We start from the raw sequence: 26969 nt of genomic DNA, 5'->3' as shown, positions 1-26969 counted from the left end.
GAATAAAGGGACAGGCGGACGTCACTTCCGCTTGCCAGCTCCGGCAGCGAGAGGGTCGGCTGAGTTGGCGGAGGGTGGTGCGGGAGAGCCGACGGGGACTGGGAAAGGCACTGTCGGTGACATCACGGATAGGGCGACTTCTATGTAGATGAGGCAGCGCAGAGGCTGGCTGCTTGGCCACATGCTGCTTCGCCACGAAGGAGTTCTCGTGCCGTGGGAGGGGGGTTCAGGACCGCTGGTGGGACCTGAGAGTCCCAGCTGTGTGTCAGGGCTAGGAGGGCTCGGGGGTGCGCGGGGCAAGTGACCGTGCGTGTAAAGGGGGAGGCGCGTGAGGCTGTGGCGGGGCGGAGGTGCAGGAGCTCATACTTACCTGGCAGGGGAGATACCATGATCACGAAGGTGGTTTTCCCAGGGCGAGGCTTATCCATTGCACTCCGGATGTGCTGACCCCTGCGATTTCCCCAAATGTGGGAAACTCGACTGCATAATTTGTGGTAGTGGGGGACTGCGTTCGCGCTTTCCCCTGGCTTTTTGTCGTGGTTTGAAGAACAGGCTGCCCGTTAAGCGTTACCGCTTTCTTCCGTTGCTTTGCCGCTTTGGCGGTGCCCTTGGGTGTTATTGTTGCACTCAGGAGGCTGGAAGACAGGAAGTGGCATGTCGCCGTCCTTCTCCTCGCTGGAGAAGTAAGAAGTGTCAGCCGTTGAGTTGTGAGCCTGTTTATCACAAGCTAACTAGCGCGAAGGCTGCATAGCTCTTCCCTTTCAACGTAAGGCTGCTTATTGCAGAAATGGATCCCTGGTCTCCAGTCTCTTGGGTTCTCACGCTCTGTAGGGTCCGGCCCCACAGGGTCGGTGGGTCTCTCCCCGTGTGCAGAGACGAGAGGTTGTAGAAATAGAGACGCGAGACAAAGAGATAAAAGAAAAGGAAGCTGGGCCCGGGGGACCACTACCACCAATGCGCGGAGACCCGTAGTGGCCCCGAATGTCTGCCTGCGCTGTTATTTATTGGATACCAAGCAAAAGGGGCAGGGTAAAGAGTTTGAGTCATCTCCAATGACAGGTAAGGTCACGTGGGTCACGTGTCCGCTGGACAGGGGGCCCTTCCCTGCCTGGCAGCTCAGGCAGAGAGAGAGAGAGAGGAGAGGAGAGGAGAGGAGACAAAGAGAAAGACAGCTTAGGCCATTATTTCTGCATATCAGAGACTAACTAGTACTTTCACTAATTTACTACTGCTATCTAGAAGGCAGAGAGCCAGGCAGGCGGGCAGGATGGAACGTGAAGGCGGACTAGGAGCGTGAGCACTGAAGCACAGCATCACAGGGAGAGGGTTAGGCCTCCGGATAACTGCGGGCAAGCCTGACTGATGTCGGGCCCTCCACAAGAGGTGGAGGAGCAGAGTCTTCTCTAAACTCCCCTGGGGAAAAGGAGGCTCCCTTTCCCGGCCTGCTACGCGGCGGCTGGTGTTCCTTGACACTTTTCGCTACCGCTAGACCACGGTCCGCCTGGCAACGGGCGTCTTCCCAGACGAAGGCGTCACCGCTAGACCCAGGATCCCTTCTGGTGGCCCTGTGCTGGGCATAACGGAAGGCTCGCACTCTTGTCTTCTGGTCACTCCTCACCGTGTCCCTTCAGCTCCTATCTCTGTAGGGCCTGGTTTTTCCTAGGTTATGATTACAGAGCGAGGATTATCATAATATGGGAATAAAGAGATATTACTACCAACTAATGACTATTGATATTGATATATAATCATATCTAAGATCTATCTCTGGTATAACTCTTCTTGTTTTATGTTTTATTATACTGGAACAGCTCGTGTCCTCGGTCTCTTGCCTCGGCGCCTGGGTGTCTTGCCGCCCACGACCCTCCGTGAAAGTTTTCGTGTTTTTCTCTAGCCTCCAGAGTCACGTTTCACACAGCCCCTGCTCCTAACCGCAGCCCCCTCAGGAGTTTGTAGGATTTCTGTGCTAGCGGGGAACGTGTTCTCACTTCACAGAGCCAGGTACCAGCTACGCAGAGGGGGGCTGTTCTCTGGGATGGAAGCAGGGCCTTTGGGGCTCTTGGTGTCCCCGTTCTTTCGAAGACATAACACGCTTACTTTGTGGAGGGGAACGGCTCTCCCGGAGCCCAGGTGCCCTGACGCAATTCATCGAGGCCCGCAGGTCAGAACCGCAGTCTCACCTGTCTTGGCCGACATGCGCTGCGATCCTCCCCGAAATATAAGGCGGGAAGATTTATGAGGAGACGGGTCCAGTTTCCCTACTCTCTCCTGCCGTTTTCATAGCTAGTCTTTGTTCAGACTTTATTGAAGCGACAGCTTCTTGTTTGACGTCCCGCTTCTACATCCTACATCCACTGCCAGGCAACCTTCTAGTCAGCAAGCCGACCCACCCTTCCCACCCGCAAGCAGCCCTTTCCTATTTCTGGCGCCAGTGTAATCCCCCGTCAATCTTTCTTCAAGCCCCCGCTTATCACCTTCACGGACAGAAAATACGTAGCTGTCTCTCAACCTGCGGTTTGCACCTGACGTGCGTCAGTAGCCTGGCAAATTCCTTAATACCCCTTCTCAAATGGCACTGACAATTCGTCTCCTTTTAACTCCCAGAAGTGTCTAATTGCTTTTGTCCCTGCACTAGATGAGTAGTAAGTAGTGTTTCAGTACAGAAGAAAACCCCAGGCCTAGCGACGGCGGTTCGGGGCTTTTTGCCAGCCTCTCCCAGGGTGCGTTTTCTGACCTCACCAGTTTTCTGAGCAACTGAGGTCAGGAATGTGAGACCAGCCTGACCAACATGGCGAAACCCCGTCTGTACTAAAAATACAAAAAGAACAAAACAAAACAAAATTGACCAGCGTGGTGGTGTATGTCAGTAAGTCTGTAATCCCAACTACTCAGGAGGCTGAGGCAGGAGAATCGCTTGAACCCAGGAGGCAGAGGTTGCCGTGAGCTGAGATCCTGCCACTGCAATACAGCCTGGGCAACAGAGTGAGGCCCTGTCAAAAAAAGAAAGAAAGAAAGAAAAAAGAGAAAAAAGCAAAACAATTAGCAGGTTAGTAGAAATATAATGCACACGAGAATGATCATCATGAAGACTATCTGTATTGCAGAATAGTAAGGGATCCTATTCCATTAGGGAGCCAACTGAAAACATCAAATCCCAGTTCACACCCCAGGGTGTGATGTCACGTGCCTGTAGTCCCAGCTACTCGGGAGGATTAGTAAGGAGGTTTGCTTGAATTCATGAGGTCAAGGCAGAAGCAACCCTGATCATGTCCCTGTACTCCAGCCCGGTGGACAGTGAGACCTTGTCTCAAAAACAAACAAAAAAAAACAGACGAAAAACCCCACAAAGCCAGACAACAACAACAAATCTTCGCCTCACTCTGAAATGACAGCGGCAAACATCACTTTGCTATTGGAAAATTGAAAGGAAAACACTCCCTCTTGCTGTCAACCTGCCCTCCTGCTCTAACATGTCTGACCCATGGCTCAAAATGCCCAAAAGCTGATGTACTCAATTTCACTTACCTGTTCTGCACCAGCATTTATTTTTGTGTGGAGGAGATCACCATGCATGGTCCTATACATGTGTAACGGTATGGAATGATGAAGGGCAGTGTCCTTTAGGATATTTGGAGATATATATCTATATATATATATCTATATATATATATACACACCTGAAGTAACCAATCATTACATATATATATGTAAGCGGAATCCTTCATCACAAAGATAAGGATGTGAAGAAAACGAGGTTCTTTTGTAACCCTAAACGTTCTAGTCTGCGCATCACAAGCCATTATTTGAAGAAGGGTGCCCAGGCTCCAGCTGGTCGCCGAAAGGTTGCTCCGCAACGGAGGCTAAGCACCAGCTTCTTTGGGAGAGAACAGACGAGGCAGCGGGAGGGAATAAAGGGACAGGCGGACGTCACTTCCGCTTGCCGGCTCCGGCAGCGAGAGGGTCGGCTGAGTTGGCGGAGGGTGGTGCGGGAGAGCCGACGGGGACTGGGAAAGGCACTGTCGGTGACATCACGGATAGGGCGACTTCTATGTAGATGAGGCAGCGCAGAGGCTGGCTGCTTGGCCACATGCTGCTTCGCCACGAAGGAGTTCTCGTGCCGTGGGAGGGGGGTTCAGGACCGCTGGTGGGACCTGAGAGTCCCAGCTGTGTGTCAGGGCTAGGAGGGCTCGGGGGTGCGCGGGGCAAGTGACCGTGCGTGTAAAGGGGGAGGCGCGTGAGGCTGTGGCGGGGCGGAGGTGCAGGAGCTCATACTTACCTGGCAGGGGAGATACCATGATCACGAAGGTGGTTTTCCCAGGGCGAGGCTTATCCATTGCACTCCGGATGTGCTGACCCCTGCGATTTCCCCAAATGTGGGAAACTCGACTGCATAATTTGTGGTAGTGGGGGACTGCGTTCGCGCTTTCCCCTGGCTTTTTGTCGTGGTTTGAAGAACAGGCTGCCCGTTAAGCGTTACCGCTTTCTTCCGTTGCTTTGCCGCTTTGGCGGTGCCCTTGGGTGTTATTGTTGCACTCAGGAGGCTGGAAGACAGGAAGTGGCATGTCGCCGTCCTTCTCCTCGCTGGAGAAGTAAGAAGTGTCAGCCGTTGAGTTGTGAGCCTGTTTATCACAAGCTAACTAGCGCGAAGGCTGCATAGCTCTTCCCTTTCAACGTAAGGCTGCTTATTGCAGAAATGGATCCCTGGTCTCCAGTCTCTTGGGTTCTCACGCTCTGTAGGGTCCGGCCCCACAGGGTCGGTGGGTCTCTCCCCGTGTGCAGAGACGAGAGGTTGTAGAAATAGAGACGCGAGACAAAGAGATAAAAGAAAAGGAAGCTGGGCCCGGGGGACCACTACCACCAATGCGCGGAGACCCGTAGTGGCCCCGAATGTCTGCCTGCGCTGTTATTTATTGGATACCAAGCAAAAGGGGCAGGGTAAAGAGTTTGAGTCATCTCCAATGACAGGTAAGGTCACGTGGGTCACGTGTCCGCTGGACAGGGGGCCCTTCCCTGCCTGGCAGCTCAGGCAGAGAGAGAGAGAGAGGAGAGGAGAGGAGAGGAGACAAAGAGAAAGACAGCTTAGGCCATTATTTCTGCATATCAGAGACTAACTAGTACTTTCACTAATTTACTACTGCTATCTAGAAGGCAGAGAGCCAGGCAGGCGGGCAGGATGGAACGTGAAGGCGGACTAGGAGCGTGAGCACTGAAGCACAGCATCACAGGGAGAGGGTTAGGCCTCCGGATAACTGCGGGCAAGCCTGACTGATGTCGGGCCCTCCACAAGAGGTGGAGGAGCAGAGTCTTCTCTAAACTCCCCTGGGGAAAAGGAGGCTCCCTTTCCCGGCCTGCTACGCGGCGGCTGGTGTTCCTTGACACTTTTCGCTACCGCTAGACCACGGTCCGCCTGGCAACGGGCGTCTTCCCAGACGAAGGCGTCACCGCTAGACCCAGGATCCCTTCTGGTGGCCCTGTGCTGGGCATAACGGAAGGCTCGCACTCTTGTCTTCTGGTCACTCCTCACCGTGTCCCTTCAGCTCCTATCTCTGTAGGGCCTGGTTTTTCCTAGGTTATGATTACAGAGCGAGGATTATCATAATATGGGAATAAAGAGATATTACTACCAACTAATGACTATTGATATTGATATATAATCATATCTAAGATCTATCTCTGGTATAACTCTTCTTGTTTTATGTTTTATTATACTGGAACAGCTCGTGTCCTCGGTCTCTTGCCTCGGCGCCTGGGTGTCTTGCCGCCCACGACCCTCCGTGAAAGTTTTCGTGTTTTTCTCTAGCCTCCAGAGTCACGTTTCACACAGCCCCTGCTCCTAACCGCAGCCCCCTCAGGAGTTTGTAGGATTTCTGTGCTAGCGGGGAACGTGTTCTCACTTCACAGAGCCAGGTACCAGCTACGCAGAGGGGGGCTGTTCTCTGGGATGGAAGCAGGGCCTTTGGGGCTCTTGGTGTCCCCGTTCTTTCGAAGACATAACACGCTTACTTTGTGGAGGGGAACGGCTCTCCCGGAGCCCAGGTGCCCTGACGCAATTCATCGAGGCCCGCAGGTCAGAACCGCAGTCTCACCTGTCTTGGCCGACATGCGCTGCGATCCTCCCCGAAATATAAGGCGGGAAGATTTATGAGGAGACGGGTCCAGTTTCCCTACTCTCTCCTGCCGTTTTCATAGCTAGTCTTTGTTCAGACTTTATTGAAGCGACAGCTTCTTGTTTGACGTCCCGCTTCTACATCCTACATCCACTGCCAGGCAACCTTCTAGTCAGCAAGCCGACCCACCCTTCCCACCCGCAAGCAGCCCTTTCCTATTTCTGGCGCCAGTGTAATCCCCCGTCAATCTTTCTTCAAGCCCCCGCTTATCACCTTCACGGACAGAAAATACGTAGCTGTCTCTCAACCTGCGGTTTGCACCTGACGTGCGTCAGTAGCCTGGCAAATTCCTTAATACCCCTTCTCAAATGGCACTGACAATTCGTCTCCTTTTAACTCCCAGAAGTGTCTAATTGCTTTTGTCCCTGCACTAGATGAGTAGTAAGTAGTGTTTCAGTACAGAAGAAAACCCCAGGCCTAGCGACGGCGGTTCGGGGCTTTTTGCCAGCCTCTCCCAGGGTGCGTTTTCTGACCTCACCAGTTTTCTGAGCAACTGAGGTCAGGAATGTGAGACCAGCCTGACCAACATGGCGAAACCCCGTCTGTACTAAAAATACAAAAAGAACAAAACAAAACAAAATTGACCAGCGTGGTGGTGTATGTCAGTAAGTCTGTAATCCCAACTACTCAGGAGGCTGAGGCAGGAGAATCGCTTGAACCCAGGAGGCAGAGGTTGCCGTGAGCTGAGATCCTGCCACTGCAATACAGCCTGGGCAACAGAGTGAGGCCCTGTCAAAAAAAGAAAGAAAGAAAGAAAAAAGAGAAAAAAGCAAAACAATTAGCAGGTTAGTAGAAATATAATGCACACGAGAATGATCATCATGAAGACTATCTGTATTGCAGAATAGTAAGGGATCCTATTCCATTAGGGAGCCAACTGAAAACATCAAATCCCAGTTCACACCCCAGGGTGTGATGTCACGTGCCTGTAGTCCCAGCTACTCGGGAGGATTAGTAAGGAGGTTTGCTTGAATTCATGAGGTCAAGGCAGAAGCAACCCTGATCATGTCCCTGTACTCCAGCCCGGTGGACAGTGAGACCTTGTCTCAAAAACAAACAAAAAAAAACAGACGAAAAACCCCACAAAGCCAGACAACAACAACAAATCTTCGCCTCACTCTGAAATGACAGCGGCAAACATCACTTTGCTATTGGAAAATTGAAAGGAAAACACTCCCTCTTGCTGTCAACCTGCCCTCCTGCTCTAACATGTCTGACCCATGGCTCAAAATGCCCAAAAGCTGATGTACTCAATTTCACTTACCTGTTCTGCACCAGCATTTATTTTTGTGTGGAGGAGATCACCATGCATGGTCCTATACATGTGTAACGGTATGGAATGATGAAGGGCAGTGTCCTTTAGGATATTTGGAGATATATATCTATATATATATATCTATATATATATATACACACCTGAAGTAACCAATCATTACATATATATATGTAAGCGGAATCCTTCATCACAAAGATAAGGATGTGAAGAAAACGAGGTTCTTTTGTAACCCTAAACGTTCTAGTCTGCGCATCACAAGCCATTATTTGAAGAAGGGTGCCCAGGCTCCAGCTGGTCGCCGAAAGGTTGCTCCGCAACGGAGGCTAAGCACCAGCTTCTTTGGGAGAGAACAGACGAGGCAGCGGGAGGGAATAAAGGGACAGGCGGACGTCACTTCCGCTTGCCGGCTCCGGCAGCGAGAGGGTCGGCTGAGTTGGCGGAGGGTGGTGCGGGAGAGCCGACGGGGACTGGGAAAGGCACTGTCGGTGACATCACGGATAGGGCGACTTCTATGTAGATGAGGCAGCGCAGAGGCTGGCTGCTTGGCCACATGCTGCTTCGCCACGAAGGAGTTCTCGTGCCGTGGGAGGGGGGTTCAGGACCGCTGGTGGGACCTGAGAGTCCCAGCTGTGTGTCAGGGCTAGGAGGGCTCGGGGGTGCGCGGGGCAAGTGACCGTGCGTGTAAAGGGGGAGGCGCGTGAGGCTGTGGCGGGGCGGAGGTGCAGGAGCTCATACTTACCTGGCAGGGGAGATACCATGATCACGAAGGTGGTTTTCCCAGGGCGAGGCTTATCCATTGCACTCCGGATGTGCTGACCCCTGCGATTTCCCCAAATGTGGGAAACTCGACTGCATAATTTGTGGTAGTGGGGGACTGCGTTCGCGCTTTCCCCTGGCTTTTTGTCGTGGTTTGAAGAACAGGCTGCCCGTTAAGCGTTACCGCTTTCTTCCGTTGCTTTGCCGCTTTGGCGGTGCCCTTGGGTGTTATTGTTGCACTCAGGAGGCTGGAAGACAGGAAGTGGCATGTCGCCGTCCTTCTCCTCGCTGGAGAAGTAAGAAGTGTCAGCCGTTGAGTTGTGAGCCTGTTTATCACAAGCTAACTAGCGCGAAGGCTGCATAGCTCTTCCCTTTCAACGTAAGGCTGCTTATTGCAGAAATGGATCCCTGGTCTCCAGTCTCTTGGGTTCTCACGCTCTGTAGGGTCCGGCCCCACAGGGTCGGTGGGTCTCTCCCCGTGTGCAGAGACGAGAGGTTGTAGAAATAGAGACGCGAGACAAAGAGATAAAAGAAAAGGAAGCTGGGCCCGGGGGACCACTACCACCAATGCGCGGAGACCCGTAGTGGCCCCGAATGTCTGCCTGCGCTGTTATTTATTGGATACCAAGCAAAAGGGGCAGGGTAAAGAGTTTGAGTCATCTCCAATGACAGGTAAGGTCACGTGGGTCACGTGTCCGCTGGACAGGGGGCCCTTCCCTGCCTGGCAGCTCAGGCAGAGAGAGAGAGAGAGGAGAGGAGAGGAGAGGAGACAAAGAGAAAGACAGCTTAGGCCATTATTTCTGCATATCAGAGACTAACTAGTACTTTCACTAATTTACTACTGCTATCTAGAAGGCAGAGAGCCAGGCAGGCGGGCAGGATGGAACGTGAAGGCGGACTAGGAGCGTGAGCACTGAAGCACAGCATCACAGGGAGAGGGTTAGGCCTCCGGATAACTGCGGGCAAGCCTGACTGATGTCGGGCCCTCCACAAGAGGTGGAGGAGCAGAGTCTTCTCTAAACTCCCCTGGGGAAAAGGAGGCTCCCTTTCCCGGCCTGCTACGCGGCGGCTGGTGTTCCTTGACACTTTTCGCTACCGCTAGACCACGGTCCGCCTGGCAACGGGCGTCTTCCCAGACGAAGGCGTCACCGCTAGACCCAGGATCCCTTCTGGTGGCCCTGTGCTGGGCATAACGGAAGGCTCGCACTCTTGTCTTCTGGTCACTCCTCACCGTGTCCCTTCAGCTCCTATCTCTGTAGGGCCTGGTTTTTCCTAGGTTATGATTACAGAGCGAGGATTATCATAATATGGGAATAAAGAGATATTACTACCAACTAATGACTATTGATATTGATATATAATCATATCTAAGATCTATCTCTGGTATAACTCTTCTTGTTTTATGTTTTATTATACTGGAACAGCTCGTGTCCTCGGTCTCTTGCCTCGGCGCCTGGGTGTCTTGCCGCCCACGACCCTCCGTGAAAGTTTTCGTGTTTTTCTCTAGCCTCCAGAGTCACGTTTCACACAGCCCCTGCTCCTAACCGCAGCCCCCTCAGGAGTTTGTAGGATTTCTGTGCTAGCGGGGAACGTGTTCTCACTTCACAGAGCCAGGTACCAGCTACGCAGAGGGGGGCTGTTCTCTGGGATGGAAGCAGGGCCTTTGGGGCTCTTGGTGTCCCCGTTCTTTCGAAGACATAACACGCTTACTTTGTGGAGGGGAACGGCTCTCCCGGAGCCCAGGTGCCCTGACGCAATTCATCGAGGCCCGCAGGTCAGAACCGCAGTCTCACCTGTCTTGGCCGACATGCGCTGCGATCCTCCCCGAAATATAAGGCGGGAAGATTTATGAGGAGACGGGTCCAGTTTCCCTACTCTCTCCTGCCGTTTTCATAGCTAGTCTTTGTTCAGACTTTATTGAAGCGACAGCTTCTTGTTTGACGTCCCGCTTCTACATCCTACATCCACTGCCAGGCAACCTTCTAGTCAGCAAGCCGACCCACCCTTCCCACCCGCAAGCAGCCCTTTCCTATTTCTGGCGCCAGTGTAATCCCCCGTCAATCTTTCTTCAAGCCCCCGCTTATCACCTTCACGGACAGAAAATACGTAGCTGTCTCTCAACCTGCGGTTTGCACCTGACGTGCGTCAGTAGCCTGGCAAATTCCTTAATACCCCTTCTCAAATGGCACTGACAATTCGTCTCCTTTTAACTCCCAGAAGTGTCTAATTGCTTTTGTCCCTGCACTAGATGAGTAGTAAGTAGTGTTTCAGTACAGAAGAAAACCCCAGGCCTAGCGACGGCGGTTCGGGGCTTTTTGCCAGCCTCTCCCAGGGTGCGTTTTCTGACCTCACCAGTTTTCTGAGCAACTGAGGTCAGGAATGTGAGACCAGCCTGACCAACATGGCGAAACCCCGTCTGTACTAAAAATACAAAAAGAACAAAACAAAACAAAATTGACCAGCGTGGTGGTGTATGTCAGTAAGTCTGTAATCCCAACTACTCAGGAGGCTGAGGCAGGAGAATCGCTTGAACCCAGGAGGCAGAGGTTGCCGTGAGCTGAGATCCTGCCACTGCAATACAGCCTGGGCAACAGAGTGAGGCCCTGTCAAAAAAAGAAAGAAAGAAAGAAAAAAGAGAAAAAAGCAAAACAATTAGCAGGTTAGTAGAAATATAATGCACACGAGAATGATCATCATGAAGACGATCTGTATTCCAGAATAGTAAGGGATCCTATTCCATTAGGGAGCCAACTGAAAACATCAAATCCCAGTTCACACCCCAGGGTGTGATGTCACGTGCCTGTAGTCCCAGCTACTCGGGAGGATTAGTAAGGAGGTTTGCTTGAATTCATGAGGTCAAGGCAGAAGCAACCCTGATCATGTCCCTGTACTCCAGCCCGGTGGACAGTGAGACCTTGTCTCAAAAACAAACAAAAAAAACAGACGAAAAACCCCACAAAGCCAGACAACAACAACAAATCTTCGCCTCACTCTGAAATGACAGCGGCAAACATCACTTTGCTATTGGAAAATTGAAAGGAAAACACTCCCTCTTGCTGTCAACCTGCCCTCCTGCTCTAACATGTCTGACCCATGGCTCAAAATGCCCAAAAGCTGATGTACTCAATTTCACTTACCTGTTCTGCACCAGCATTTATTTTTGTGTGGAGGAGATCACCATGCATGGTCCTATACATGTGTAACGGTATGGAATGATGAAGGGCAGTGTCCTTTAGGATATTTGGAGATATATATCTATATATATATATCTATATATATATATACACACCTGAAGTAACCAATCATTACATATATATATGTAAGCGGAATCCTTCATCACAAAGATAAGGATGTGAAGAAAACGAGGTTCTTTTGTAACCCTAAACGTTCTAGTCTGCGCATCACAAGCCATTATTTGAAGAAGGGTGCCCAGGCTCCAGCTGGTCGCCGAAAGGTTGCTCCGCAACGGAGGCTAAGCACCAGCTTCTTTGGGAGAGAACAGACGAGGCAGCGGGAGGGAATAAAGGGACAGGCGGACGTCACTTCCGCTTGCCGGCTCCGGCAGCGAGAGGGTCGGCTGAGTTGGCGGAGGGTGGTGCGGGAGAGCCGACGGGGACTGGGAAAGGCACTGTCGGTGACATCACGGATAGGGCGACTTCTATGTAGATGAGGCAGCGCAGAGGCTGGCTGCTTGGCCACATGCTGCTTCGCCACGAAGGAGTTCTCGTGCCGTGGGAGGGGGGTTCAGGACCGCTGGTGGGACCTGAGAGTCCCAGCTGTGTGTCAGGGCTAGGAGGGCTCGGGGGTGCGCGGGGCAAGTGACCGTGCGTGTAAAGGGGGAGGCGCGTGAGGCTGTGGCGGGGCGGAGGTGCAGGAGCTCATACTTACCTGGCAGGGGAGATACCATGATCACGAAGGTGGTTTTCCCAGGGCGAGGCTTATCCATTGCACTCCGGATGTGCTGACCCCTGCGATTTCCCCAAATGTGGGAAACTCGACTGCATAATTTGTGGTAGTGGGGGACTGCGTTCGCGCTTTCCCCTGGCTTTTTGTCGTGGTTTGAAGAACAGGCTGCCCGTTAAGCGTTACCGCTTTCTTCCGTTGCTTTGCCGCTTTGGCGGTGCCCTTGGGTGTTATTGTTGCACTCAGGAGGCTGGAAGACAGGAAGTGGCATGTCGCCGTCCTTCTCCTCGCTGGAGAAGTAAGAAGTGTCAGCCGTTGAGTTGTGAGCCTGTTTATCACAAGCTAACTAGCGCGAAGGCTGCATAGCTCTTCCCTTTCAACGTAAGGCTGCTTATTGCAGAAATGGATCCCTGGTCTCCAGTCTCTTGGGTTCTCACGCTCTGTAGGGTCCGGCCCCACAGGGTCGGTGGGTCTCTCCCCGTGTGCAGAGACGAGAGGTTGTAGAAATAGAGACGCGAGACAAAGAGATAAAAGAAAAGGAAGCTGGGCCCGGGGGACCACTACCACCAATGCGCGGAGACCCGTAGTGGCCCCGAATGTCTGCCTGCGCTGTTATTTATTGGATACCAAGCAAAAGGGGCAGGGTAAAGAGTTTGAGTCATCTCCAATGACAGGTAAGGTCACGTGGGTCACGTGTCCGCTGGACAGGGGGCCCTTCCCTGCCTGGCAGCTCAGGCAGAGAGAGAGAGAGAGGAGAGGAGAGGAGAGGAGACAAAGAGAAAGACAGCTTAGGCCATTATTTCTGCATATCAGAGACTAACTAGTACTTTCACTAATTTACTACTGCTATCTAGAAGGCAGAGAGCCAGGCAGGCGGGCAGGATGGAACGTGAAGGCGGACTAGGAGCGTGAGCACTGAAGCACAGCATCACAGGGAGAGGGTTAGGCCTCCGGATAACTGCGGGCAAGCCTGACTGATGTCGGGCCCTCCACAAGAGGTGGAGGAGCAGAGTCTTCTCTAAACTCCCCTGGGGAAAAGGAGGCTCCCTTTCCCGGCCTGCTACGCGGCGGCTGGTGTTCCTTGACACTTTTCGCTACCGCTAGACCACGGTCCGCCTGGCAACGGGCGTCTTCCCAGACGAAGGCGTCACCGCTAGACCCAGGATCCCTTCTGGTGGCCCTGTGCTGGGCATAACGGAAGGCTCGCACTCTTGTCTTCTGGTCACTCCTCACCGTGTCCCTTCAGCTCCTATCTCTGTAGGGCCTGGTTTTTCCTAGGTTATGATTACAGAGCGAGGATTATCATAATATGGGAATAAAGAGATATTACTACCAACTAATGACTATTGATATTGATATATAATCATATCTAAGATCTATCTCTGGTATAACTCTTCTTGTTTTATGTTTTATTATACTGGAACAGCTCGTGTCCTCGGTCTCTTGCCTCGGCGCCTGGGTGTCTTGCCGCCCACGACCCTCCGTGAAAGTTTTCGTGTTTTTCTCTAGCCTCCAGAGTCACGTTTCACACAGCCCCTGCTCCTAACCGCAGCCCCCTCAGGAGTTTGTAGGATTTCTGTGCTAGCGGGGAACGTGTTCTCACTTCACAGAGCCAGGTACCAGCTACGCAGAGGGGGGCTGTTCTCTGGGATGGAAGCAGGGCCTTTGGGGCTCTTGGTGTCCCCGTTCTTTCGAAGACATAACACGCTTACTTTGTGGAGGGGAACGGCTCTCCCGGAGCCCAGGTGCCCTGACGCAATTCATCGAGGCCCGCAGGTCAGAACCGCAGTCTCACCTGTCTTGGCCGACATGCGCTGCGATCCTCCCCGAAATATAAGGCGGGAAGATTTATGAGGAGACGGGTCCAGTTTCCCTACTCTCTCCTGCCGTTTTCATAGCTAGTCTTTGTTCAGACTTTATTGAAGCGACAGCTTCTTGTTTGACGTCCCGCTTCTACATCCTACATCCACTGCCAGGCAACCTTCTAGTCAGCAAGCCGACCCACCCTTCCCACCCGCAAGCAGCCCTTTCCTATTTCTGGCGCCAGTGTAATCCCCCGTCAATCTTTCTTCAAGCCCCCGCTTATCACCTTCACGGACAGAAAATACGTAGCTGTCTCTCAACCTGCGGTTTGCACCTGACGTGCGTCAGTAGCCTGGCAAATTCCTTAATACCCCTTCTCAAATGGCACTGACAATTCGTCTCCTTTTAACTCCCAGAAGTGTCTAATTGCTTTTGTCCCTGCACTAGATGAGTAGTAAGTAGTGTTTCAGTACAGAAGAAAACCCCAGGCCTAGCGACGGCGGTTCGGGGCTTTTTGCCAGCCTCTCCCAGGGTGCGTTTTCTGACCTCACCAGTTTTCTGAGCAACTGAGGTCAGGAATGTGAGACCAGCCTGACCAACATGGCGAAACCCCGTCTGTACTAAAAATACAAAAAGAACAAAACAAAACAAAATTGACCAGCGTGGTGGTGTATGTCAGTAAGTCTGTAATCCCAACTACTCAGGAGGCTGAGGCAGGAGAATCGCTTGAACCCAGGAGGCAGAGGTTGCCGTGAGCTGAGATCCTGCCACTGCAATACAGCCTGGGCAACAGAGTGAGGCCCTGTCAAAAAAAGAAAGAAAGAAAGAAAAAAGAGAAAAAAGCAAAACAATTAGCAGGTTAGTAGAAATATAATGCACACGAGAATGATCATCATGAAGACTATCTGTATTGCAGAATAGTAAGGGATCCTATTCCATTAGGGAGCCAACTGAAAACATCAAATCCCAGTTCACACCCCAGGGTGTGATGTCACGTGCCTGTAGTCCCAGCTACTCGGGAGGATTAGTAAGGAGGTTTGCTTGAATTCATGAGGTCAAGGCAGAAGCAACCCTGATCATGTCCCTGTACTCCAGCCCGGTGGACAGTGAGACCTTGTCTCAAAAACAAACAAAAAAAAACAGACGAAAAACCCCACAAAGCCAGACAACAACAACAAATCTTCGCCTCACTCTGAAATGACAGCGGCAAACATCACTTTGCTATTGGAAAATTGAAAGGAAAACACTCCCTCTTGCTGTCAACCTGCCCTCCTGCTCTAACATGTCTGACCCATGGCTCAAAATGCCCAAAAGCTGATGTACTCAATTTCACTTACCTGTTCTGCACCAGCATTTATTTTTGTGTGGAGGAGATCACCATGCATGGTCCTATACATGTGTAACGGTATGGAATGATGAAGGGCAGTGTCCTTTAGGATATTTGGAGATATATATCTATATATATATATCTATATATATATATACACACCTGAAGTAACCAATCATTACATATATATATGTAAGCGGAATCCTTCATCACAAAGATAAGGATGTGAAGAAAACGAGGTTCTTTTGTAACCCTAAACGTTCTAGTCTGCGCATCACAAGCCATTATTTGAAGAAGGGTGCCCAGGCTCCAGCTGGTCGCCGAAAGGTTGCTCCGCAACGGAGGCTAAGCACCAGCTTCTTTGGGAGAGAACAGACGAGGCAGCGGGAGGGAATAAAGGGACAGGCGGACGTCACTTCCGCTTGCCGGCTCCGGCAGCGAGAGGGTCGGCTGAGTTGGCGGAGGGTGGTGCGGGAGAGCCGACGGGGACTGGGAAAGGCACTGTCGGTGACATCACGGATAGGGCGACTTCTATGTAGATGAGGCAGCGCAGAGGCTGGCTGCTTGGCCACATGCTGCTTCGCCACGAAGGAGTTCTCGTGCCGTGGGAGGGGGGTTCAGGACCGCTGGTGGGACCTGAGAGTCCCAGCTGTGTGTCAGGGCTAGGAGGGCTCGGGGGTGCGCGGGGCAAGTGACCGTGCGTGTAAAGGGGGAGGCGCGTGAGGCTGTGGCGGGGCGGAGGTGCAGGAGCTCATACTTACCTGGCAGGGGAGATACCATGATCACGAAGGTGGTTTTCCCAGGGCGAGGCTTATCCATTGCACTCCGGATGTGCTGACCCCTGCGATTTCCCCAAATGTGGGAAACTCGACTGCATAATTTGTGGTAGTGGGGGACTGCGTTCGCGCTTTCCCCTGGCTTTTTGTCGTGGTTTGAAGAACAGGCTGCCCGTTAAGCGTTACCGCTTTCTTCCGTTGCTTTGCCGCTTTGGCGGTGCCCTTGGGTGTTATTGTTGCACTCAGGAGGCTGGAAGACAGGAAGTGGCATGTCGCCGTCCTTCTCCTCGCTGGAGAAGTAAGAAGTGTCAGCCGTTGAGTTGTGAGCCTGTTTATCACAAGCTAACTAGCGCGAAGGCTGCATAGCTCTTCCCTTTCAACGTAAGGCTGCTTATTGCAGAAATGGATCCCTGGTCTCCAGTCTCTTGGGTTCTCACGCTCTGTAGGGTCCGGCCCCACAGGGTCGGTGGGTCTCTCCCCGTGTGCAGAGACGAGAGGTTGTAGAAATAGAGACGCGAGACAAAGAGATAAAAGAAAAGGAAGCTGGGCCCGGGGGACCACTACCACCAATGCGCGGAGACCCGTAGTGGCCCCGAATGTCTGCCTGCGCTGTTATTTATTGGATACCAAGCAAAAGGGGCAGGGTAAAGAGTTTGAGTCATCTCCAATGACAGGTAAGGTCACGTGGGTCACGTGTCCGCTGGACAGGGGGCCCTTCCCTGCCTGGCAGCTCAGGCAGAGAGAGAGAGAGAGGAGAGGAGAGGAGAGGAGACAAAGAGAAAGACAGCTTAGGCCATTATTTCTGCATATCAGAGACTAACTAGTACTTTCACTAATTTACTACTGCTATCTAGAAGGCAGAGAGCCAGGCAGGCGGGCAGGATGGAACGTGAAGGCGGACTAGGAGCGTGAGCACTGAAGCACAGCATCACAGGGAGAGGGTTAGGCCTCCGGATAACTGCGGGCAAGCCTGACTGATGTCGGGCCCTCCACAAGAGGTGGAGGAGCAGAGTCTTCTCTAAACTCCCCTGGGGAAAAGGAGGCTCCCTTTCCCGGCCTGCTACGCGGCGGCTGGTGTTCCTTGACACTTTTCGCTACCGCTAGACCACGGTCCGCCTGGCAACGGGCGTCTTCCCAGACGAAGGCGTCACCGCTAGACCCAGGATCCCTTCTGGTGGCCCTGTGCTGGGCATAACGGAAGGCTCGCACTCTTGTCTTCTGGTCACTCCTCACCGTGTCCCTTCAGCTCCTATCTCTGTAGGGCCTGGTTTTTCCTAGGTTATGATTACAGAGCGAGGATTATCATAATATGGGAATAAAGAGATATTACTACCAACTAATGACTATTGATATTGATATATAATCATATCTAAGATCTATCTCTGGTATAACTCTTCTTGTTTTATGTTTTATTATACTGGAACAGCTCGTGTCCTCGGTCTCTTGCCTCGGCGCCTGGGTGTCTTGCCGCCCACGACCCTCCGTGAAAGTTTTCGTGTTTTTCTCTAGCCTCCAGAGTCACGTTTCACACAGCCCCTGCTCCTAACCGCAGCCCCCTCAGGAGTTTGTAGGATTTCTGTGCTAGCGGGGAACGTGTTCTCACTTCACAGAGCCAGGTACCAGCTACGCAGAGGGGGGCTGTTCTCTGGGATGGAAGCAGGGCCTTTGGGGCTCTTGGTGTCCCCGTTCTTTCGAAGACATAACACGCTTACTTTGTGGAGGGGAACGGCTCTCCCGGAGCCCAGGTGCCCTGACGCAATTCATCGAGGCCCGCAGGTCAGAACCGCAGTCTCACCTGTCTTGGCCGACATGCGCTGCGATCCTCCCCGAAATATAAGGCGGGAAGATTTATGAGGAGACGGGTCCAGTTTCCCTACTCTCTCCTGCCGTTTTCATAGCTAGTCTTTGTTCAGACTTTATTGAAGCGACAGCTTCTTGTTTGACGTCCCGCTTCTACATCCTACATCCACTGCCAGGCAACCTTCTAGTCAGCAAGCCGACCCACCCTTCCCACCCGCAAGCAGCCCTTTCCTATTTCTGGCGCCAGTGTAATCCCCCGTCAATCTTTCTTCAAGCCCCCGCTTATCACCTTCACGGACAGAAAATACGTAGCTGTCTCTCAACCTGCGGTTTGCACCTGACGTGCGTCAGTAGCCTGGCAAATTCCTTAATACCCCTTCTCAAATGGCACTGACAATTCGTCTCCTTTTAACTCCCAGAAGTGTCTAATTGCTTTTGTCCCTGCACTAGATGAGTAGTAAGTAGTGTTTCAGTACAGAAGAAAACCCCAGGCCTAGCGACGGCGGTTCGGGGCTTTTTGCCAGCCTCTCCCAGGGTGCGTTTTCTGACCTCACCAGTTTTCTGAGCAACTGAGGTCAGGAATGTGAGACCAGCCTGACCAACATGGCGAAACCCCGTCTGTACTAAAAATACAAAAAGAACAAAACAAAACAAAATTGACCAGCGTGGTGGTGTATGTCAGTAAGTCTGTAATCCCAACTACTCAGGAGGCTGAGGCAGGAGAATCGCTTGAACCCAGGAGGCAGAGGTTGCCGTGAGCTGAGATCCTGCCACTGCAATACAGCCTGGGCAACAGAGTGAGGCCCTGTCAAAAAAAGAAAGAAAGAAAGAAAAAAGAGAAAAAAGCAAAACAATTAGCAGGTTAGTAGAAATATAATGCACACGAGAATGATCATCATGAAGACTATCTGTATTGCAGAATAGTAAGGGATCCTATTCCATTAGGGAGCCAACTGAAAACATCAAATCCCAGTTCACACCCCAGGGTGTGATGTCACGTGCCTGTAGTCCCAGCTACTCGGGAGGATTAGTAAGGAGGTTTGCTTGAATTCATGAGGTCAAGGCAGAAGCAACCCTGATCATGTCCCTGTACTCCAGCCCGGTGGACAGTGAGACCTTGTCTCAAAAACAAACAAAAAAAAACAGACGAAAAACCCCACAAAGCCAGACAACAACAACAAATCTTCGCCTCACTCTGAAATGACAGCGGCAAACATCACTTTGCTATTGGAAAATTGAAAGGAAAACACTCCCTCTTGCTGTCAACCTGCCCTCCTGCTCTAACATGTCTGACCCATGGCTCAAAATGCCCAAAAGCTGATGTACTCAATTTCACTTACCTGTTCTGCACCAGCATTTATTTTTGTGTGGAGGAGATCACCATGCATGGTCCTATACATGTGTAACGGTATGGAATGATGAAGGGCAGTGTCCTTTAGGATATTTGGAGATATATATCTATATATATATATCTATATATATATATACACACCTGAAGTAACCAATCATTACATATATATATGTAAGCGGAATCCTTCATCACAAAGATAAGGATGTGAAGAAAACGAGGTTCTTTTGTAACCCTAAACGTTCTAGTCTGCGCATCACAAGCCATTATTTGAAGAAGGGTGCCCAGGCTCCAGCTGGTCGCCGAAAGGTTGCTCCGCAACGGAGGCTAAGCACCAGCTTCTTTGGGAGAGAACAGACGAGGCAGCGGGAGGGAATAAAGGGACAGGCGGACGTCACTTCCGCTTGCCGGCTCCGGCAGCGAGAGGGTCGGCTGAGTTGGCGGAGGGTGGTGCGGGAGAGCCGACGGGGACTGGGAAAGGCACTGTCGGTGACATCACGGATAGGGCGACTTCTATGTAGATGAGGCAGCGCAGAGGCTGGCTGCTTGGCCACATGCTGCTTCGCCACGAAGGAGTTCTCGTGCCGTGGGAGGGGGGTTCAGGACCGCTGGTGGGACCTGAGAGTCCCAGCTGTGTGTCAGGGCTAGGAGGGCTCGGGGGTGCGCGGGGCAAGTGACCGTGCGTGTAAAGGGGGAGGCGCGTGAGGCTGTGGCGGGGCGGAGGTGCAGGAGCTCATACTTACCTGGCAGGGGAGATACCATGATCACGAAGGTGGTTTTCCCAGGGCGAGGCTTATCCATTGCACTCCGGATGTGCTGACCCCTGCGATTTCCCCAAATGTGGGAAACTCGACTGCATAATTTGTGGTAGTGGGGGACTGCGTTCGCGCTTTCCCCTGGCTTTTTGTCGTGGTTTGAAGAACAGGCTGCCCGTTAAGCGTTACCGCTTTCTTCCGTTGCTTTGCCGCTTTGGCGGTGCCCTTGGGTGTTATTGTTGCACTCAGGAGGCTGGAAGACAGGAAGTGGCATGTCGCCGTCCTTCTCCTCGCTGGAGAAGTAAGAAGTGTCAGCCGTTGAGTTGTGAGCCTGTTTATCACAAGCTAACTAGCGCGAAGGCTGCATAGCTCTTCCCTTTCAACGTAAGGCTGCTTATTGCAGAAATGGATCCCTGGTCTCCAGTCTCTTGGGTTCTCACGCTCTGTAGGGTCCGGCCCCACAGGGTCGGTGGGTCTCTCCCCGTGTGCAGAGACGAGAGGTTGTAGAAATAGAGACGCGAGACAAAGAGATAAAAGAAAAGGAAGCTGGGCCCGGGGGACCACTACCACCAATGCGCGGAGACCCGTAGTGGCCCCGAATGTCTGCCTGCGCTGTTATTTATTGGATACCAAGCAAAAGGGGCAGGGTAAAGAGTTTGAGTCATCTCCAATGACAGGTAAGGTCACGTGGGTCACGTGTCCGCTGGACAGGGGGCCCTTCCCTGCCTGGCAGCTCAGGCAGAGAGAGAGAGAGAGGAGAGGAGAGGAGAGGAGACAAAGAGAAAGACAGCTTAGGCCATTATTTCTGCATATCAGAGACTAACTAGTACTTTCACTAATTTACTACTGCTATCTAGAAGGCAGAGAGCCAGGCAGGCGGGCAGGATGGAACGTGAAGGCGGACTAGGAGCGTGAGCACTGAAGCACAGCATCACAGGGAGAGGGTTAGGCCTCCGGATAACTGCGGGCAAGCCTGACTGATGTCGGGCCCTCCACAAGAGGTGGAGGAGCAGAGTCTTCTCTAAACTCCCCTGGGGAAAAGGAGGCTCCCTTTCCCGGCCTGCTACGCGGCGGCTGGTGTTCCTTGACACTTTTCGCTACCGCTAGACCACGGTCCGCCTGGCAACGGGCGTCTTCCCAGACGAAGGCGTCACCGCTAGACCCAGGATCCCTTCTGGTGGCCCTGTGCTGGGCATAACGGAAGGCTCGCACTCTTGTCTTCTGGTCACTCCTCACCGTGTCCCTTCAGCTCCTATCTCTGTAGGGCCTGGTTTTTCCTAGGTTATGATTACAGAGCGAGGATTATCATAATATGGGAATAAAGAGATATTACTACCAACTAATGACTATTGATATTGATATATAATCATATCTAAGATCTATCTCTGGTATAACTCTTCTTGTTTTATGTTTTATTATACTGGAACAGCTCGTGTCCTCGGTCTCTTGCCTCGGCGCCTGGGTGTCTTGCCGCCCACGACCCTCCGTGAAAGTTTTCGTGTTTTTCTCTAGCCTCCAGAGTCACGTTTCACACAGCCCCTGCTCCTAACCGCAGCCCCCTCAGGAGTTTGTAGGATTTCTGTGCTAGCGGGGAACGTGTTCTCACTTCACAGAGCCAGGTACCAGCTACGCAGAGGGGGGCTGTTCTCTGGGATGGAAGCAGGGCCTTTGGGGCTCTTGGTGTCCCCGTTCTTTCGAAGACATAACACGCTTACTTTGTGGAGGGGAACGGCTCTCCCGGAGCCCAGGTGCCCTGACGCAATTCATCGAGGCCCGCAGGTCAGAACCGCAGTCTCACCTGTCTTGGCCGACATGCGCTGCGATCCTCCCCGAAATATAAGGCGGGAAGATTTATGAGGAGACGGGTCCAGTTTCCCTACTCTCTCCTGCCGTTTTCATAGCTAGTCTTTGTTCAGACTTTATTGAAGCGACAGCTTCTTGTTTGACGTCCCGCTTCTACATCCTACATCCACTGCCAGGCAACCTTCTAGTCAGCAAGCCGACCCACCCTTCCCACCCGCAAGCAGCCCTTTCCTATTTCTGGCGCCAGTGTAATCCCCCGTCAATCTTTCTTCAAGCCCCCGCTTATCACCTTCACGGACAGAAAATACGTAGCTGTCTCTCAACCTGCGGTTTGCACCTGACGTGCGTCAGTAGCCTGGCAAATTCCTTAATACCCCTTCTCAAATGGCACTGACAATTCGTCTCCTTTTAACTCCCAGAAGTGTCTAATTGCTTTTGTCCCTGCACTAGATGAGTAGTAAGTAGTGTTTCAGTACAGAAGAAAACCCCAGGCCTAGCGACGGCGGTTCGGGGCTTTTTGCCAGCCTCTCCCAGGGTGCGTTTTCTGACCTCACCAGTTTTCTGAGCAACTGAGGTCAGGAATGTGAGACCAGCCTGACCAACATGGCGAAACCCCGTCTGTACTAAAAATACAAAAAGAACAAAACAAAACAAAATTGACCAGCGTGGTGGTGTATGTCAGTAAGTCTGTAATCCCAACTACTCAGGAGGCTGAGGCAGGAGAATCGCTTGAACCCAGGAGGCAGAGGTTGCCGTGAGCTGAGATCCTGCCACTGCAATACAGCCTGGGCAACAGAGTGAGGCCCTGTCAAAAAAAGAAAGAAAGAAAGAAAAAAGAGAAAAAAGCAAAACAATTAGCAGGTTAGTAGAAATATAATGCACACGAGAATGATCATCATGAAGACGATCTGTATTCCAGAATAGTAAGGGATCCTATTCCATTAGGGAGCCAACTGAAAACATCAAATCCCAGTTCACACCCCAGGGTGTGATGTCACGTGCCTGTAGTCCCAGCTACTCGGGAGGATTAGTAAGGAGGTTTGCTTGAATTCATGAGGTCAAGGCAGAAGCAACCCTGATCATGTCCCTGTACTCCAGCCCGGTGGACAGTGAGACCTTGTCTCAAAAACAAACAAAAAAAACAGACGAAAAACCCCACAAAGCCAGACAACAACAACAAATCTTCGCCTCACTCTGAAATGACAGCGGCAAACATCACTTTGCTATTGGAAAATTGAAAGGAAAACACTCCCTCTTGCTGTCAACCTGCCCTCCTGCTCTAACATGTCTGACCCATGGCTCAAAATGCCCAAAAGCTGATGTACTCAATTTCACTTACCTGTTCTGCACCAGCATTTATTTTTGTGTGGAGGAGATCACCATGCATGGTCCTATACATGTGTAACGGTATGGAATGATGAAGGGCAGTGTCCTTTAGGATATTTGGAGATATATATCTATATATATATATCTATATATATATATACACACCTGAAGTAACCAATCATTACATATATATATGTAAGCGGAATCCTTCATCACAAAGATAAGGATGTGAAGAAAACGAGGTTCTTTTGTAACCCTAAACGTTCTAGTCTGCGCATCACAAGCCATTATTTGAAGAAGGGTGCCCAGGCTCCAGCTGGTCGCCGAAAGGTTGCTCCGCAACGGAGGCTAAGCACCAGCTTCTTTGGGAGAGAACAGACGAGGCAGCGGGAGGGAATAAAGGGACAGGCGGACGTCACTTCCGCTTGCCGGCTCCGGCAGCGAGAGGGTCGGCTGAGTTGGCGGAGGGTGGTGCGGGAGAGCCGACGGGGACTGGGAAAGGCACTGTCGGTGACATCACGGATAGGGCGACTTCTATGTAGATGAGGCAGCGCAGAGGCTGGCTGCTTGGCCACATGCTGCTTCGCCACGAAGGAGTTCTCGTGCCGTGGGAGGGGGGTTCAGGACCGCTGGTGGGACCTGAGAGTCCCAGCTGTGTGTCAGGGCTAGGAGGGCTCGGGGGTGCGCGGGGCAAGTGACCGTGCGTGTAAAGGGGGAGGCGCGTGAGGCTGTGGCGGGGCGGAGGTGCAGGAGCTCATACTTACCTGGCAGGGGAGATACCATGATCACGAAGGTGGTTTTCCCAGGGCGAGGCTTATCCATTGCACTCCGGATGTGCTGACCCCTGCGATTTCCCCAAATGTGGGAAACTCGACTGCATAATTTGTGGTAGTGGGGGACTGCGTTCGCGCTTTCCCCTGGCTTTTTGTCGTGGTTTGAAGAACAGGCTGCCCGTTAAGCGTTACCGCTTTCTTCCGTTGCTTTGCCGCTTTGGCGGTGCCCTTGGGTGTTATTGTTGCACTCAGGAGGCTGGAAGACAGGAAGTGGCATGTCGCCGTCCTTCTCCTCGCTGGAGAAGTAAGAAGTGTCAGCCGTTGAGTTGTGAGCCTGTTTATCACAAGCTAACTAGCGCGAAGGCTGCATAGCTCTTCCCTTTCAACGTAAGGCTGCTTATTGCAGAAATGGATCCCTGGTCTCCAGTCTCTTGGGTTCTCACGCTCTGTAGGGTCCGGCCCCACAGGGTCGGTGGGTCTCTCCCCGTGTGCAGAGACGAGAGGTTGTAGAAATAGAGACGCGAGACAAAGAGATAAAAGAAAAGGAAGCTGGGCCCGGGGGACCACTACCACCAATGCGCGGAGACCCGTAGTGGCCCCGAATGTCTGCCTGCGCTGTTATTTATTGGATACCAAGCAAAAGGGGCAGGGTAAAGAGTTTGAGTCATCTCCAATGACAGGTAAGGTCACGTGGGTCACGTGTCCGCTGGACAGGGGGCCCTTCCCTGCCTGGCAGCTCAGGCAGAGAGAGAGAGAGAGGAGAGGAGAGGAGAGGAGACAAAGAGAAAGACAGCTTAGGCCATTATTTCTGCATATCAGAGACTAACTAGTACTTTCACTAATTTACTACTGCTATCTAGAAGGCAGAGAGCCAGGCAGGCGGGCAGGATGGAACGTGAAGGCGGACTAGGAGCGTGAGCACTGAAGCACAGCATCACAGGGAGAGGGTTAGGCCTCCGGATAACTGCGGGCAAGCCTGACTGATGTCGGGCCCTCCACAAGAGGTGGAGGAGCAGAGTCTTCTCTAAACTCCCCTGGGGAAAAGGAGGCTCCCTTTCCCGGCCTGCTACGCGGCGGCTGGTGTTCCTTGACACTTTTCGCTACCGCTAGACCACGGTCCGCCTGGCAACGGGCGTCTTCCCAGACGAAGGCGTCACCGCTAGACCCAGGATCCCTTCTGGTGGCCCTGTGCTGGGCATAACGGAAGGCTCGCACTCTTGTCTTCTGGTCACTCCTCACCGTGTCCCTTCAGCTCCTATCTCTGTAGGGCCTGGTTTTTCCTAGGTTATGATTACAGAGCGAGGATTATCATAATATGGGAATAAAGAGATATTACTACCAACTAATGACTATTGATATTGATATATAATCATATCTAAGATCTATCTCTGGTATAACTCTTCTTGTTTTATGTTTTATTATACTGGAACAGCTCGTGTCCTCGGTCTCTTGCCTCGGCGCCTGGGTGTCTTGCCGCCCACGACCCTCCGTGAAAGTTTTCGTGTTTTTCTCTAGCCTCCAGAGTCACGTTTCACACAGCCCCTGCTCCTAACCGCAGCCCCCTCAGGAGTTTGTAGGATTTCTGTGCTAGCGGGGAACGTGTTCTCACTTCACAGAGCCAGGTACCAGCTACGCAGAGGGGGGCTGTTCTCTGGGATGGAAGCAGGGCCTTTGGGGCTCTTGGTGTCCCCGTTCTTTCGAAGACATAACACGCTTACTTTGTGGAGGGGAACGGCTCTCCCGGAGCCCAGGTGCCCTGACGCAATTCATCGAGGCCCGCAGGTCAGAACCGCAGTCTCACCTGTCTTGGCCGACATGCGCTGCGATCCTCCCCGAAATATAAGGCGGGAAGATTTATGAGGAGACGGGTCCAGTTTCCCTACTCTCTCCTGCCGTTTTCATAGCTAGTCTTTGTTCAGACTTTATTGAAGCGACAGCTTCTTGTTTGACGTCCCGCTTCTACATCCTACATCCACTGCCAGGCAACCTTCTAGTCAGCAAGCCGACCCACCCTTCCCACCCGCAAGCAGCCCTTTCCTATTTCTGGCGCCAGTGTAATCCCCCGTCAATCTTTCTTCAAGCCCCCGCTTATCACCTTCACGGACAGAAAATACGTAGCTGTCTCTCAACCTGCGGTTTGCACCTGACGTGCGTCAGTAGCCTGGCAAATTCCTTAATACCCCTTCTCAAATGGCACTGACAATTCGTCTCCTTTTAACTCCCAGAAGTGTCTAATTGCTTTTGTCCCTGCACTAGATGAGTAGTAAGTAGTGTTTCAGTACAGAAGAAAACCCCAGGCCTAGCGACGGCGGTTCGGGGCTTTTTGCCAGCCTCTCCCAGGGTGCGTTTTCTGACCTCACCAGTTTTCTGAGCAACTGAGGTCAGGAATGTGAGACCAGCCTGACCAACATGGCGAAACCCCGTCTGTACTAAAAATACAAAAAGAACAAAACAAAACAAAATTGACCAGCGTGGTGGTGTATGTCAGTAAGTCTGTAATCCCAACTACTCAGGAGGCTGAGGCAGGAGAATCGCTTGAACCCAGGAGGCAGAGGTTGCCGTGAGCTGAGATCCTGCCACTGCAATACAGCCTGGGCAACAGAGTGAGGCCCTGTCAAAAAAAGAAAGAAAGAAAGAAAAAAGAGAAAAAAGCAAAACAATTAGCAGGTTAGTAGAAATATAATGCACACGAGAATGATCATCATGAAGACGATCTGTATTGCAGAATAGTAAGGGATCCTATTCCATTAGGGAGCCAACTGAAAACATCAAATCCCAGTTCACACCCCAGGGTGTGATGTCACGTGCCTGTAGTCCCAGCTACTCGGGAGGATTAGTAAGGAGGTTTGCTTGAATTCATGAGGTCAAGGCAGAAGCAACCCTGATCATGTCCCTGTACTCCAGCCCGGTGGACAGTGAGACCTTGTCTCAAAAACAAACAAAAAAAAACAGACGAAAAACCCCACAAAGCCAGACAACAACAACAAATCTTCGCCTCACTCTGAAATGACAGCGGCAAACATCACTTTGCTATTGGAAAATTGAAAGGAAAACACTCCCTCTTGCTGTCAACCTGCCCTCCTGCTCTAACATGTCTGACCCATGGCTCAAAATGCCCAAAAGCTGATGTACTCAATTTCACTTACCTGTTCTGCA

General features: G+C 51.9%; 7 non-coding genes across 7 annotated transcripts; all 7 read left to right on the top strand.

Moving 5' to 3' along the window:
* The first annotated feature begins 362 nt into the window (after positions 1-362).
* Positions 363-526, top strand: LOC134735081 (U1 spliceosomal RNA). Its single transcript, XR_010117940.1, has one exon. It is a non-coding gene; the product is annotated as a U1 spliceosomal RNA (small nuclear RNA).
* A 3742-nt stretch (positions 527-4268) lies between these two features.
* On the top strand, positions 4269-4432 carry LOC134735080 (U1 spliceosomal RNA). Its single transcript, XR_010117939.1, has one exon. It is a non-coding gene; the product is annotated as a U1 spliceosomal RNA (small nuclear RNA).
* A 3742-nt stretch (positions 4433-8174) lies between these two features.
* Positions 8175-8338, top strand: LOC134735079 (U1 spliceosomal RNA). The gene has a single exon (XR_010117938.1). It is a non-coding gene; the product is annotated as a U1 spliceosomal RNA (small nuclear RNA).
* A 3741-nt stretch (positions 8339-12079) lies between these two features.
* LOC134735078 (U1 spliceosomal RNA) lies at positions 12080-12243 on the top strand. Its single transcript, XR_010117937.1, has one exon. It is a non-coding gene; the product is annotated as a U1 spliceosomal RNA (small nuclear RNA).
* Positions 12244-15985: 3742 nt separating this feature from the next.
* On the top strand, positions 15986-16149 carry LOC134735077 (U1 spliceosomal RNA). Its single transcript, XR_010117936.1, has one exon. It is a non-coding gene; the product is annotated as a U1 spliceosomal RNA (small nuclear RNA).
* Positions 16150-19891: 3742 nt separating this feature from the next.
* Positions 19892-20055, top strand: LOC134735076 (U1 spliceosomal RNA). Its single transcript, XR_010117935.1, has one exon. It is a non-coding gene; the product is annotated as a U1 spliceosomal RNA (small nuclear RNA).
* A 3741-nt stretch (positions 20056-23796) lies between these two features.
* Positions 23797-23960, top strand: LOC134735075 (U1 spliceosomal RNA). Its single transcript, XR_010117934.1, has one exon. It is a non-coding gene; the product is annotated as a U1 spliceosomal RNA (small nuclear RNA).
* Positions 23961-26969: the final 3009 nt, after the last annotated feature.

The sequence above is a fragment of the Symphalangus syndactylus genome, chromosome 12 (assembly GCF_028878055.3).
Source record: "Symphalangus syndactylus isolate Jambi chromosome 12, NHGRI_mSymSyn1-v2.1_pri, whole genome shotgun sequence".
In the NCBI taxonomy this organism is placed as follows: Eukaryota; Metazoa; Chordata; class Mammalia; order Primates; family Hylobatidae; genus Symphalangus; species Symphalangus syndactylus.
The sequence above is the reverse complement of the archived record's forward strand: the minus strand, read 5'-3'. Positions and strand labels throughout refer to the sequence as shown.